Source organism: Rattus norvegicus, chromosome 17 (genome assembly GCF_021556685.1).
Source record: "Rattus norvegicus strain SHRSP/BbbUtx chromosome 17, alternate assembly SHRSP_T2T, whole genome shotgun sequence".
NCBI classification, from domain to species: Eukaryota; Metazoa; Chordata; class Mammalia; order Rodentia; family Muridae; genus Rattus; species Rattus norvegicus.
In genome coordinates, this window is record NC_141550.1 from 10,455,380 (window position 1) to 10,465,348 (window position 9,969).

A 9,969-nucleotide genomic window follows, 5' to 3' on the forward strand; every position below is an offset into this window, starting at 1 on the left:
AGGTGGTTGACCTCCACACTGGCCTGACTCAGAATGGCTTTGTCTCCGTCTTCCTCCTCTGGGAAGCTGCTGAGATGGGCAGCTTATATGCCCTGCCTTTTTTCTTCTACATTCCAACAAGATTAGCCTTGAGATTCCTTTTGGGCTTATTATTAAATCTTTTATCAAAGAAACTAAGAACCCCCCAAGTAGAGATCCAGATTTCTCAATAACATGTAGGGAACCAGGAAGACTCTTCAAAACTTCCAGTAACACGCCTCTGTGATAGGGTGGTTCAGAGCCTCCTTTTGGGATGGGCTGTGCTGTCCTGGGTCTGTGGACCTACTAGGCTGAGCATCCTGTTCTGATTTGGTTTTGCTCTAGCACCTGGCATGCAACCTGGTGCGGCACAGGTGTGTGGGCAATGTTTACTGAATGAACAAAGTTGTGATTCCTTTACAGAGACTCAAAGTAGCTGAGGGACCCAGGAAGAGGACAGAGTACCTCTTTCCTACAGGACTCTGTAGCTGTTGGGTCCCTGCCAGTAGGTGGCCCTATCTCTAGACCAGCCTTCCCCTCTGAAGGCTGTACAGCCCCACCAAGGACAAGGACACTGCAGTCAGTTCGAGGCAGTGTTTACATTCGAGAGCCTGTTTTTCTCCGAGCTTCCTGCAGATTGGGCTGGGTGTGCTAAATGCATAATGAATCTGCTAAACTCTTTAATGCACTCGCAATTCTTATTGATTTCCTTGATGATTACACATAATTTGCTGAACTGATTTCGCAGTGTGACTTGAAAGGCATTTGGGAAAAAAAAATCTCTGTAATTTGTCACTCAGCGCACCCTGGACCTTAAAACGAAGGCAGAGAGACATATTAGGAAACTTGCACGGTTGTAAGCAACTGGTGTTAACGGTGTTATTTTGGGTGGATGTCCCATATGCAATGAAACAATTTTTTTTTTTTTACCGAGTTCCATTCATGTGCCAGACCTCAGGGGAGCACCCAGGGTTTCGCCGTTGGAGTATTCAGAACTGGGGTGTTCAGAACTGGGGAGGGGGTGTTGCGAGGGTAGGCATCAGAGCCATCACTTGAACAGAGGTTATGCTGTGGCTGCATCTTCAGAGGGATGATGTTGTTTGAATATGAAATGTCCCCACAGGCTCGTGTGTTTGAAAAGTTGGTCCCCAGCTGGTGGCTCTGTTTAGCAAAATTACAGAACCATTAGGAGGTGGGGCCTCACTAAAGGTAATGGATCAACGGGTGCAGACTTCGAGGCTGCATAGCTCGGTCCCGCTTCCTGTGCACTCTTGCTTCCTAGATGTAGATGCCATGCACGGCTCCCACCTTTCTGCCTGTTGTGTTTTATAAAAGGAAAAAGAGAAGCCAGGGATATGTTTGGTGGAGGCGCAGTATGGAGTGGGTGGGTGGGGGGAGGGGATACCTCTGCTGGCCCATTCTGAGGCATCCCTTTCCCGTGAGGGACCAGCCACAAGACAGTATAGTATAGAATAGACTTTATTTAGGGCATGGAGGGGAGTGTAGGGGGGTAGTAGAGAGGCGGGGGTAGAGGCTGGTCATGAGCATGTGGAGAGAGGGAGCGGGGAGGGGAATGGGAAGAAGGGGGGGGGAGAGGAGAGGCAAGAGAGAGGAGAGGGCAAGCAGCCCCTTTTATAGTGAGTCAGGCGCACCTGGCTATTGCCAGGTAACGAAATGCTAGCACTGCCCATGCCACTGTGTTTCCCCTGCTTGCTCCCCTGTCTTTTCTACTGTGGTCGATGGATCGTATCCCTTTGGAAATGTAAGCCCAAGTAAACCCTTCTGTCCTTAAGTCACTTTTGCAGGGTATTTGCTTCCAGCAACAGAAAAAGAAGCTGGGCCAGATGGTGACCTTGGAGCTGGCTCAGAGCGGGACTCTCCAGGAGAAGCAGTTCAGGAGCGGGAGCTAGCTGCGGTTTTCACCTCCCCCCTTCCTCAGCCTTCCTTCCAGACCTTTCTGCCTTGCCCTGTTCCTTGTTCTAAAGGGTTCAGGTGGAGCCAGGTGTGTGCCTCTCCCCGACCCTCACAAGTAAGTATTCACCCTGTGTTCTGTGGCGTCTTCTAAGGACAATGGGCGGCGGCTGAGCTCAACTGACCTCATCCAGTGCTTTCCTTCCAAACTCCCGGCCCAAAGTCCCTTCCAGAGTTGCTGAACACAAACTCTTGAGATCCTAGAAGCAGAAAGGTTTATTGAGCTGTTACTAATGCCTACAAGAAAAGAACTGGGCACTGGGACAAGTTCTGGCTAAGTCCAGTAACCAGGCTAAAGAGACAGAAGGCTGGAGAAGGACCCACTATCTCTAGAGCTACTGGAGGGAAGACCTGTGTTTCTCTGAATTGGCAGAAGGGAGGAGTGGAGGGCACAGGCATCCTGGGACGGGAGGGAGGGTGGAGGGCACAGGCATTCTGGGATTGGGCGTGTCCGGGCAGGAGGGTGAGGATGGGGGAGGGGCGGGGGGTAGTTAAGGAAAGAAATGCCTGCTGAGTCAGAACTCTTTGCAACAGTGTCTAACCTTCAGGAGTCTCCGGTGGCCTTTTGTTCTTTTTACTCCTCGAGATAACTGTGTCTCTTCTTCCCTCCATCTCTATCACCCTCTGAAATTCTCTTATCAAGGCCATGGGCCACTCAGTAGTTTAAGTTAGCTTTATAGCCCAGAGCCCCATAGCGAAGCTTTATCATGAAATGGGAGGGGGAATGGGGGGGCGTACACTCTCTCTTCTCTCAGTCCTTCCCTAGAAAGACGGGATCCGTGCTCCTTCCTCAGCCAGGCCCTGAGTACACTTCCAAAGCATGGGTTTCTATTCCTACCGCCTACCGCCTGTCCCCAGCTTCTCCCCCATCTCACAGAAAGTATTTCCACTCACCCCCTGTTTAAGGACCTTATTACCTGCCTTTTTAAAAATTCTCTCTCCACCTGATTGCTTTGCTTTGGGTGTGATTGAGCTCTGAAAAATCATGTTGGCCCCCATGGTAGCGCATTAAGGAGATAGGACAAAAAAAAACCCAACACTTGTGTTACAGGGTGTTTTGGGGGGAAGTGGGAATTAGATAAAATCGTCTTGGGGCAGCCCTGTGACTGTACTTTTGGGGGGCTACTTTACTGGGTTCTGTTACCTACCACCTTTCTCCACTCTTATTTCCCTATAATCCCTCCCCCCCCCCCCCCCCCGGAGCTGGGGACCGAACCCAGGGCCTTGCACTCGCTAGGCAAGCGCTCTACCGCTGAGCTAAATCCCCAACCCCCCTATAATCCCTTCCAACCCCCAACACTAGGTAGGAGGGAATAAAGGTTAGAGAGAAAGGGGACATAGATCTCATTAGACTACTTCCTGATGATCAGGGGCATTGAGTTCTTAGGGGCAAGTCTAATCTTTGTCATCAGGTATCTCCAGCCAGCAAACCAGCAACCAGCAAGCCAGCAATTGCAAAAGCAGCAAATGCCACAGCAGGAACCAGCAGCCAGAGGGGGAGCCACAGGCTCTCTTGGGGCTTTTTTTTTTTTTTTTTTGGTTCTTTTTTTTCGGAGCTGGGACCGAACCCAGGGCCTTGTGCTTCCTAGGTAAGCGCTCTACCACTGAGCTAAATCCCCAGCCCCCTCTTGGAGCTTTATACCCTCTCAAGAGTCCCCAGAAGTGCAAATGTAAACTGTCTGCAGGTGGCAAAAGCCATGGTTAGCAGCCCAATAACCCACACCTGAGATGAAAACAAAGCCACGATCACATAGCATAACTGGGTTTTCTAAAGGAACCAAAATTCTCACTACCCCATGACTGAATCCTGGCAGGTTTGTAAGGAGAAAGACCAGATAGCACACACATACCGTCTTAAGCCAAGCAACGCCCTGAACTTTGGGGCTATGGTGGCTATTTTTGGTTATCAACTTGACTACCTCTAGACTTAACTAAAACCCAAGTAGCTGGGTATACCTGCGAGGAATTTTTCTTAAATTATTTGAAGTGGTAAAACCTATCTTTAATCTGGATATTTTGAGGTGGGAAGATCCACCTTTCATCTGGGCCACACCCTCTGGCGGCCATCTATAGAAAAGGGTATGAGAGGAAAACACTGTGTCTTCTCCATCTCTCTGGCAAGGCTATTTCTTCGTTGGCATTAAAGCCTACTTCTTCGGGCTCTTTCTTATACTAAAAACTGGCTGAATCATCCCGCCCTGTGGACTGAACAGCTACCTGATTGTTGGACCTTCCATTGTTAGACAGCCATGGTTGGACAGCTGGCCCATAGTCTGTGAGACCTTATAATAAACCCCATATATTCATTCTATCAGTTCTGCTCCTCTAGAGAACCCTGACTAATACAGGGATGGATAACCAGGAAGGCCGTCACCACAGGTAGCCTATTGGAGGGGCCTGCTGAAGAAGTTTGCAGTCCACTCAGTCCAGCCAGCTCTACAAGCTTGGTGCAAGATGGGGGACTCCCTAACTCCAGCAGGGATTCTTACTTTCTGCCTGACCTTATTGGAAGAGGTCCCTGAGCATGGATGCCTGGCCTATCTTAAGGGTGACCTTTGACACCGTTCCCTGTTTGTTTGTTTGTTTTAAGTTTTCTCCTTCCTGTCCATATGATAATTAGGTGTTGTGCTCCCACCTGGGTGATTGGATTATGCTACGTAATGCAAATGAAGCATACTGTGAACACCCATCAGGCAGTCCCCTAGTGGCTGTCTTCTTCAGATATATTCCTCTCACCCAGTGAATAAAGTTGGGCTGGCTCTATGAAGCTGATCCCAGAAGTCTGTCATTACACTGTACTTAGGGACCGTCAGAACTGCTTGCTGTGACTCTGCTCCCCTTACCCTTGTGGGCCAGTGGCCAAGGACCCCCCAAGAAAATGGGTGGTGCACAGTAGCCTGTTGACTTTGGACTTCCAGAACGGGGCATAGTGATCTCGATAGGTTTTTTGGCCAACTTGGAACAAAGCCTAAAGTCATCTTCGAGAAGTGAGCCTCAATTGAGAAAATACCTCCAAAAGATGGACCAGTAAGCAACCTTGTGTGACATTTTTCTTGATCAATGATTGCTGTGAGAGGACACATCCTTTGGTGGTTTGAATAGGACTATATTTGATGCTTTTGTTAGGTAAGGTGCAAAATACACAAGAGCTTCTCCAAAGGACATGGGGCCTGCTGGAGGAGCATAGGTGACCGAATGCTACTGGAGCAATGGCTTATGGGCAGAAGACAAGAGCAAGATCATCAGAGGGGTCTTGGCTACCGACTGGTAGTGTTTAGACACTAACAGACAGTAGGGGGTAATGATTCCTATTTCCATACGTGTCTTGTTCTTTCCCTTTCTCTGCTTCCTCAGAGTTAACTGCATTCTCAGACTTCATGTTACAGGACAGCTGCACTGGGTCCAGCTTATTTTCTTTCTTTCCCTCCTTGGCTCCAGTTCTCTACTCCAACCCACTCATGGTGAAAATATGATGACTGATTAGTCAGGCTTGGGTAACTCTGGAAGCAAAGAGGGATCCAACTTTACCAGAAGCCAAAGTACTGGTGAAGAAGGTGGGGAATTGCTCAGAAGGAGATGGGATGAACCCATTCATAATTACTTACTCACATTCTGCAGACAAGTGTTCTGCTCTGAGAGGTGGAAGACACACCTTGTCTGTATCTCTATGATGGAGGCCTTAGTGCGAGGACAAAGGTGAGGGGAAATTCATGCAAGAGAACATCACAGGAGGGATGCTGTGATGGGAGACCAGAGTGCCCGCTCCTCGGAAGGTCCAGTTTTGTGTTGGAATTTGCTTCCTGGGTGACTTCTGACACGCACTCATTTCTCTGATCTTGAACCTTCCTGATCTTGAACGCACATGGAAGGTTTCTGTCTGAGAGCTGGAGAACTTGGGCAGTGCTGGGCCGAGTAGGAGAACTTCACACACTGTAATGGCTCTTATGATTCCTCGCTTTCGTAAGAGACTCAATTGTAGTCGGATCCTTGATTCGGAAAGCTTTTGGAGAGGGGAAGAAAGCAGTCACATCGCTTGCAGGAAATAGCTTGAATTTGTGTGTGTGAACCACATCCCTTCAAACTGTGGCAAGGAGCAGCCCAGAAGGGGTCAGCGGAAAGGTGCAGACTCTGGGGGTTCTGTGCTGTTACTAGGTGTTGATGGGGTCTGTTATTCCAAGGTGTCCACACCCAGTGACTCCTGGACTCTTCCTGCCTGTGCCTCGGTCCCTATGAACTCTCCAGTGTCAGGAGCTCAGAATCACATCCCTCCCCTCCTCATCTTCATCAGATAGGGAAATGAAGTAACAGAACCCCAGCTTATTTGCATTCAAAGGAATCATCCAAATTTCACCCTTGCCCCTAACAATAGCTCCTTTACCATGTTCCCTCCACCCCGTTCCGTTCCTTTCCGTTCCGTGTCAGGCTTCACTGCCGCTGGAATCAGCCTGTAATTTCCATTCTGTACCCTCTTCCCCTTTGGGTGATTACCACTCTCCCCATGTAATTACCAGCCTCCCTAAATAGAATTTTAATGACCGTAAGACATTTCATTGTGTGTCTGGGATTGTTGTATTTAATCATTTGCTATTTTTTGAACCTTCAGTAGTTTCCAATTTGTCACTAGGGGTTGATCACTTATCAGTGACTCATTTTCGGGGAAAACTTATTTCCTATCTCTGACAACATCTTGAGAAAACAATCTTGGATGCAGGAATGCTGCAAAGAAAGGTTGGGACCCGTTTTGGGCTCTTCAAAAGTCTGTCAACACTGTAGTCTTGCAGATAAGGTCAGGCCTGTTGGGAAGGCTGTGCTCACGTAGCTGTACTTGCAGAAACATGAGCACGCCCATGTTTGGCATTTGCAGCAATGCCTGTGCACACACATGTAGCCTCTGCTGTGGGACTGGGAAGCTTTGTAAACTAGGGAAGTGACCCTTTAAAATCTGCCATCTGCAGATGGGATGGGAGGAATCCAGGGACGTTTACATGGCTGCCACTAACTGATAGCTTCGGGCTCAGACACCATACCTAAGCTTCCCTGTGAAATCAGACAAAGCTGTGATCTGAAAGCTTCCTCTTCCTTCCCTGAAGAGTGGCATCCACCCCCCCAAACCCCGACTCCCACCCCGCACTCCGCCTCCCAGGCTACTCCTTCCCCTTAGGCACAGCTCCACGTTTCCTTTCTGTCTATCTTGGTCCTCAAACAACTCTCAGGGGTGCAAGAGAAAGTTCTGTCCTTTGTTTCTTTGTTTCTTTCCTTTCCTTTTTTATTTTGGTTTGTTTTCGAAACAAGGTTTCTCTGCATAGCCCTGGCTGTCTAAACACCACCAGTTGGTAGCCAAGACCCTACTGATGTCCCCAGTTCTTGTCTTCTGCCCATAAGCTATCACTCCAGCAGCATTCTGTCACCTATGCTCCTCCAGCAAGCCCCATTTCCTTTGGAGAAGCTCTTGTGTATTCTGCACCTTACCTAGCAAGTGGCCACTTCCTGGGCTCTAGGAATGCAGCTTCTCAGTTCTTAGCTCTGTGGAGACCCTGCCCCTTTGTCATTAGGTTATTAAAGAGCAGACAAAGACCCTTAGATGTGCAGAGACCCCACAGTCCCATGTCTGTTACTACAGTTCAGGGTCTAGGTCCTTACCTCAGAACCAGTTGGAGTATTTAGACCGTAAGTTGCCTGCTGTCTTTGCTAGGTTTCTGTTGCTGTGATGTATTCATCACACAATCAAAAACAACTTGGGAAGGGTTCATTGCAGCTTCCAATTCTCAGGCCACACTCCATCACTGAGGAAGGCAGGAACTGAAGCAGAGGCCCTGGAAGAATGCCACCTACTGGCTTGTCCCTCATGGCTTGCTCATGAACTTGAGATCAGGCTGGCCTCAAACTCACAAAGATCCGCCTTGCCTCTGCCTCCCAAGAGCTGGCATTAAAGGTGTGTGCGCCACAGCCTGCCGAAGGCTTCATATCTCTGAACAAGTTTTCGTGTGTGAAATTTAGTCCATATCCAGGAATGCACACACTGCACATGGCACAGAGAGGTATTCTGGTGAACAGTATTCCGCAGAACATCCTGGGTACCAACTCCCAGACCAGCAAATCAAATAGGGACCAGTCTATCAGGATCTTTTTGCCTCACTTTAGTAGTGCAGCTCTCTGCGTTCTGCTAAAGAGAGGGAGCGCCTGATGCTGGAGTTCGTGTTTTCATTACGATGCCCCAGAACAACGTGACTTAACATTCATGGCTTAAGAGTTCCTATAAATCAACTCAAGGGTCTGTGTCAGCTTGTCTTTGACCTTCCTCTGATCTAAAATATGTGCCTAGTTATTCATCTGTTGTCCTGTAACATTTTCAATGTGTGTTATACTATTTTTAAAAATCGAGCTTTATTAAAGCACAGTCATGGCTCCTCCTCCTCCCCTCCTCTTCCTCCCCTTCTTCCTCTTTTTCTTCCTCCTCCTCCCCTCCTCCTCTCCCTCCTCCTCTCTGTCCTCCTCCTCCTCTTCCTCCTCCTCCTCCTCTCCCTCCTCCTCTCCCTCCTCCTCTCCCTCTTTCTCCTCTTCCTCCTCTCCCTCCTCCTCTCCCTCTTTCTCCTCTTCCTCCTCTTCCTCCTCTTCCTCCTCTTCCTCCTTCTCCTCCTTCCCTTTTGAGAATTATGCTATTATCACCCTGTTTCTCAGGCTAAGCTGGCTGTTTGGTGCCCTGACAGAATTAACCAGAGACCAAATCCCACAGCCTCATCTGACCTCCTCCATCTTTCCTTGGCTTCAGCCTTGCCAAGGGCTGCAGGAGCTATAGGAACATCAATGGTGGGGGCAGCCTTGGAATGCAAATGCATCAGGCAGGAAGGCCTTGACCTTTTTATCGAGTTGCAAGGTACCCTTGGTCTCAGCAGACAAAGCCAGGCTCTGCAAGTACCCACTGATGACAGACTGTGGCACTGAGGTAAGAGTTGGGGTAACCCATCTGCACGCAAACGCTGGCAGCAGTTTGGACACCCTCTGGGAATCCAGAGCACGGAGTTTGTCCTGTGACGGCGCGCACTTCCAGGCTGTGGAGGCTGCTACTGTCTAACACCTGCTGGGTAATCAGCCCAAGGGAGAAGGCGGAGACGCTCAGCGTGTTCTGTAGTGTGGCTTCTCGGCTCTCACTTCGTGTCTGCCATCAGCTCATAATCACTCAGAATTTCACTGGTGCCTCTGGAGATTTCAGTGGTGATACCCAAAGGCCTGGAACAAAGAGGTCCTCTTCCACCCCAGACCACTGTTCTGAGCTGGCATAGTGACCTCCCATGGGGGGATGGCAGCCTGCACTTTATTGGCCAGCAGCATGTCCCTGATTTCAACAGTTTCTGCAGAGCTGGGAAGTTAACAGATGCCTCTGGATAGCCGTGGACATCCTGGGGTTCTTTCTCATCGGCACCGTAGCCTTTCCCTGCAGGAACCCGCCAGTCTGACGTCCTGCTTAGAGCCCACATTGTCTGCTCCACGGATAACCATCTAAAAGATGGATGATCTTAAGGAAGGAGGTGGACTTTCCAGGTTGCCTCATCTTTCCTCATAGCATCAGGGGCTGCCACACAGGGTTTGAAGATGATGTCACTCTAATGAAGAAGCCTGGCGAGAGATCTTTCTCATCTTCTCTACGGTAGTTTTCCCTGCCTAATGGTGGTAGTGGTGCGTACTTGTTCCTCTGTGCCCATGCATTCCACAGCTGAGGACTCAATCCACTGCAGATCAAGAAATTCAGGGAGGAACGCCATCTGTGCTGGACGCAGAATCTCTTTCCTTACCATTATCTCCGGAACGACACAGGATAAAGCGCTCGCCCAGCATTTGCATTGCATTAGATGCCCTAAATAATCCCGAGATGGCTCAAACTCTGCAGGCAGAAGTACACGGCTATAGGCAGACAGTATTCCATTTTAGACGAGGGACCTGCATCCTCCAGTTCTGACGTCTGCTGGGGATCCTGGAGCCAAT